This window comes from Mixophyes fleayi, chromosome 1, assembly GCF_038048845.1.
Source record: "Mixophyes fleayi isolate aMixFle1 chromosome 1, aMixFle1.hap1, whole genome shotgun sequence".
In the NCBI taxonomy this organism is placed as follows: Eukaryota; Metazoa; Chordata; class Amphibia; order Anura; family Limnodynastidae; genus Mixophyes; species Mixophyes fleayi.
The window spans coordinates 307810311-307816310 of NC_134402.1; positions in this window are offsets into that span (position 1 = coordinate 307810311).

The following is a 6000-nucleotide window of genomic DNA, read 5'->3' on the forward strand; positions in this document are numbered from 1 at the left end:
GAATTATCACTTCCCTCAACCTAAAAAAAAAATAAACAATGTGTTACACCTCGACAGGTGCTACAAATAATCACCATAAATTCAAACAATATGGTTCCAGAAAATTTCCAATGATTTTTCTTAGCTGTTGTATCCAGAACCTCTAGCAAACACATAAAAGATAGAAATTTAGATGATATTATGTTTATATGGAGAGGATCCATGGAAACATTGGACCTCTTCTGCAATCATCTAAGTCAAAACACCTTCAATATAGATCTGACCTTCAAAAAAAAGCTCTGAGAGTATTGATTTTTTGGGTCTTACTGTATATATATATATATATATATAATATATATATATATATATATATATATATATATATATATATATATATATATATATATATATATATCTTGTGGCAAGAGCCCGCTACTGCTGAAGCACACGCGAACAACTTTTTATGCAGCTTTATTGTCAGGATGGTTAAAATGTATTTGACACCGTATGAACTTCACAGCAATTATGGAGACCCTAAACGCTAGCTAGACATGGACCAGCTCTCTCAAGACCAGCCAGCTTCCCCAGCATTGGTATTCCTGAACAAATGATACAAACAAGCTTTTATACATGATACTCCTCCCCCAGCCTTAGTTTGATGGACAGGTGACACACCCACATTCCCTTTAAGAGGAAACTCCCATCAGTGCTTCTGTTTGCACTAACAGACACACCCTGTCTGTTTGCTGTGAGGAGGAACCTTTCAAACCATGTAAGGTAACCAAACTTTAAACTACACATAAGTCTTTACCTGGTTTAACCTCAATCTAGGTGCATAACTGCACCAATGTTTTACTCTGCTTGTATGCTTTCTCTGCATCTTGTCAGATAAATGCCTCCCTTTGTTACATATCCCTCCCCCTAGCGTCTCCAAGTAGAGAGACGCGGACTTCGCGAGGAGCGCATATTTTCATGACAATGCATCTGCATTCTTGTGCAGAATCCCAGGTCTATGTTCTACTGAGAACTCGAAAGGTTGCAGTGCCAAGAACCAGCGGGTTACCTTGGCATTTACCTCCCGGTTGTTCTGCATCCATCGCAATGGTGCATGATCTGTTCTTAAGGTGAACTTTCTGCCTAGGAGATAATAGCACAGAGCTTCTGTAGCCCATTTTATGGCGAGACATTCTTTCTCCACAATGGCATATTTTTGTTCCCTTGGAAGCAACTTTCGACTTAGGTACAGGACAGGATTTTCTACTCCATTCTTCTCCTGTGACAAGACTGCACCTAAGCCAACACCAGAAGCATCAGTTTGGAGGAAGAACCTCCGGGTAAAATCTGGTGCTTGTAAAACTGGAGAGGAACAAAGAGCTAACCGAAGATCAGACCAGGCGGTTCCTGCAGAGTCAGACCAGCTTAATCTATCTGGACAACTTTTTTTTAACATGTCCGTAAGTGGAGCAGCTCTAGTGGCGAAGTGGCTTACAAACTGCCTGTAGTAACCTACTAAGCCTAGAAAGGTTCTTAACTGCGATTTTTTTCCTGGTCTTGTCCAATTTTTGACTGCCTCCACTTTGACTAGCTGGGGTTTTACACGCCCTCGACCAACAACGTACCCCAAATATTTGGCTTTTCTCATGGCTATGGCACATTTCTCTGGGTTAGCTGTTAACCCTGCTGACCTTAATGAAGCTAAGACTGCCTCAACTTTGGTTAAATGTGATCCCCAGTCTGGGGTATAAATCACTATATCGTCCAAGTAAGCGGCTGCATAAGCTGTGTGAGGTCGTAGCAATTTATTCATGGCCCTTTGGAAGGTGGCAGGTGCCCCATGCAACCCAAAGGGTAGGACTTTATATTGATAGAGACCATCAGGGGTGGAAAATGCAGTCTTTGGCTTGGCCGTGGAAGTCAGGGGAACTTGCCAATAACCCTTTGTTAGATCCAGAGTTGTCAAATAGTTGCTACCAACAAGATTTTCCACCAGTTCATCCACACGTGGCATCGGATAGGCATCAAACTGCGACATACTGTTTAGGCGCCTAAAGTCATTGCAGAACCTAATTGTCCCATTGGGTTTCAGAACAAGCACAATGGTGCTATTCCACTCACTAGTGGACTCTTCAATCACGTCTAACTGGAGCATCTTCTCGATCTCCTTGCTCACGTCCACCCGTCTGGCTTCTGGAATACGATATGGCTTCTGCTTTACAATGACTCCTGGCGGAGTGACAATGTCGTGTTCGATTAAGGTATTGCGCCCAGGGATGGAAGAGAAGACATCCCTGTTCCAGCGAATCATTTCTTCAGTCTGTTGTCTCTGCTTAACGGACAATGCTGGCTCTATGGACACTTCAGACTTTTCAATGGCAGTGCTAACTACCTGAGGAGAGGTTTCCTCATCATGCCAAGGTTTAAGGAGGTTAACATGATATATTTGCTCCTCCCTTCTCCTAACTAACTGGCGGACTCTGTAACTGACAGGACCAACAGCCTCTAGAACTTCATATGGACCCTGCCAATGGGCGAAAAGTTTGCTTTCCTGGGTGGGAACCAGGACTAGGACCTTGTCCCCAGGCTTGAAAGATCAAACAACAGCACTTTTGTCATAACTTTTCTTCTGTTGTTCCTGAGCCTCTTTTACATGTTGCTGCACAATGGGCCCTATCTTTCCTAGCCTCTCATACATTTGGAACACAAATTGTACCAGATTTGGCTCCCTGGGACCTTGCTGCTCCCACCCTTCATTTAACATATCCAAGATACCCCTGGGCTGTCTCCCAAACAATAACTCAAAGGGGCTAACCCCTGTTGAAGCTTGAGGTACCTCACGGATGGCAAACATCAAATAGGGAATAAGAGTGTCCCAATCTTTTTTCTCTTGAGCCACTGCTTTCCTGAGCATGTGCTTTAATGTGCGGTTAAAGCGTTGCACCAAGCCGTCTGTTTGTGGATGGTACACGGGGGTGTGAAGCGCCGTAACCCCTAGCAACTGGCACATGGCCTTCATCAGTTTGGACATGAATGGAGTACCCCGATCTGTGAGAATTTCTTTGGGTATTCCCAAGCGTGTAAACATCAATACAAGTTCTCTAGCTATGGTGCTGCAAGGTAACCTTCACTGATACCACAGGTGATAAATCGCTTCTGATGCAATCACCATCATCATCATCACCATTTATTTTTAGATGCAATGAAATAAATGCATTTTAGCTTAATGTCTGTACATCAAGGGCAGTACAATTTTGTATTCATTTTAACACATTTATCATCTATTTTTAAGCCAAGTGAAATTATGACACTTTATATAGAGATTACACTCTACCATTACCTTTTTCGGTATGTGGATCTTGCAGATGCAATTAGTTGTGAAATATATGCTATTAAAATTTAAACCATTTGCCAGTGAGTTCGCACTGGCTAAGGCTAATGCCCCGCAAAAAAGCTGCTTTAAGCACAGCATATATTGTTTACATCACATATTTATGTGTGCTATTCAAATATTAGATATTACAAACCAGCTGTCTGCAGTGTGAAACAGCACACAGAAGGCTCTTGTACTGTCCATTTATACTGGCAGGTAAATTATTCCACTTGCTGCTCCTTGTGATAACCAGTGACAACATAACTATCCCTCTTAGCATTCAAATAATCAGTTATTTTTGTTTCTGGCGTTATCAAACATTCGTAATATCGCTTGATGAATTAATACCTTAAAGGAGCAAAACCAGATTAGAAAACTCCAGGACATGTCCTTTCACAGTATGGAGCGCTGCTGTGGGAGAAGTCAAGTCACAGGGATATGTCCAGCCAGAAGTCACAAGCACTATTTGAATGCTTCCTTAACCAAGTGAGCTTTCAGCAGTGCCTTGCAGTTAGAGAGAGAATACTTGGTAGACATTCAGGTGAAGAGTTCCAGGAGTAGTGTGCAGCTAACGAGAAGGTGCAAACTATGGGGCATGTTCAATTAGATTTCCGGTCCGCGGTAACGCGCCAGAATGGGCCGCAAAGTTAATCCACGGTACCGCAATAACATGGATTTTTGTGCGCACCCCATAGGGTTGCGTAGGAAAATCTGCGTTATTGCGGTACCATATTACCGTCAATTCTGCACACTTTCCACGGTAACACGCGTTACCGCGGACCGAAGACCTAATTGACCTAAATGTCAGAAGAACATATAGGTAAATTCCCCATACACACATGTAACATATATAATGAAGTGAATCAAAATAGTTCCATAGAATGCTTAAAGCACTCCTGTGTCATATTGTCACTCACCGGACTGTTTGTGCCTCTGGGTTGGGACGTGGGTCTCTCTCGCTCCTGTCGGCGCCTCTCCTGAGCCGCGGCCGTCCGCCATCTTGACTAAGATTGTGCATGTGCAGAAACCCTGAACTGTTAATACCTACCCTCTAGTGTCATTGGTTAATTAATCACCTCTCAGTACTTAAGGCACCTGTTGCCCTATTACCTTTGCCTGTTCTTGGTTCTCATTCCTTGAGACTCTGAGGTGTTTCCTGTTTCTGCTCGTGTTATCCGTTTGCTCTGGACAAGTCTCCTCTACTCATTGGTAGTAGAACTTACCCGCTGCAGACTCCTCTCGCTACCTCCGTTACCTGCCTGCTTCTGGACAAGTCTCCTCTCCACATCGGTAGTAGAACTTACCCGCTGCAGACTACTCTCGCTACCTCCGTTACATGCCTGCTTCTGGACAAGTCTTCTCTCCACATCGGTAGTAGAACTTACCTGCTGCAGACTACTCTCGCTACCTCCGTTACCTGCCTGCTTCTGGACAAGTCTTCTCTCCACATCGGTAGTAGAACTTACCCGCTGGAGACTCCTCTCGCTACCTCCGTTACCTGCCTGCTTCTGGACAAGTCTTCTCTCCACATCGGTAGTAGAACTTACCCGCTGCAGACTACTCTCGCTACCTCCGTTACCTGCCTGCTTCTGGACAAGTCTCCTCTTCACATCGGTAGTAGAACTGACCCGCTGCAGACTACTCTTGCTACCTCCGTTACCTGCCTGCTCCTGGACAAGTCTCCCTTCACATCATTGGTACAACTTGCCTATTGCAGACCACTCACGTTACTCTGTTCCACGCCTGCACCTGGACAAGTCTTCCCGTCACATCAGTGGTACAACTTGCCTATTGCAGACCCCTCACGTTACTCCGTTCCATGCCTGCGCCTGGACAAGTCTCCCTTGACATTATTGGTACAACTTGCCTATTGCAGACCACTCACGTTACTCTGTTCCACGCCTGCACCTGGACAAGTCTTCCCTTCACATCAGTGGTAAAACTTGCCTATTGCAGACCACTCACGTTACTCCGTTCCATGCCTGCGCCTGGACAAGTCTTCCCTTCACATCAGTGGTACAACTTGCCAATTGCAGACCACTCACGCTATTCTGTTACACACCTGCGCTGGACAAGTCTTCTCTACATATCCGTGGTGAAACTTACCAGCTGTAGACCATTCATGTTTCCTTGTGATATAGCTACTACTCTGTATGGTACCTATTAGCTGGACTAAAGTCTACAAGTGCCTCTGTATTGTAGCTGCAAGTCGCTGACTCTTCTACTATATTGTTGATTGGTCTTTGCCTAACGTTATCCAGTTATCAAGTACTGGCCTGCTATATGCTACCTGCGTGCTAAGGCACTTGGACTCTTTCCTCATTTTATCCTGTTTACTAAACTGCTGTACCATCACAGTTCCATGGTGCCAAGACTCAGCATTTATACTATTGACATTCCTTTCCTTTACTCTACTGTATGGTTCCACTGATTCACCACACTACCCAGAGGTCCGCACTTCTGGTAAGTGTAGCTACACCTGGTGAATTCTGGGTAAAACTCCTAGTGCCCGTGACACATATATCCTGAAAGGATAGGTGTCTTATGGTTCCCCTTAGGTGTTATGCGTACATCAACGGTCACCGTGCTTACATCACGGTCCCACTGCTCTGGCCTGCTGTCTGCTGCTCCGGTCTGACTGCTCCAGCCTGCTG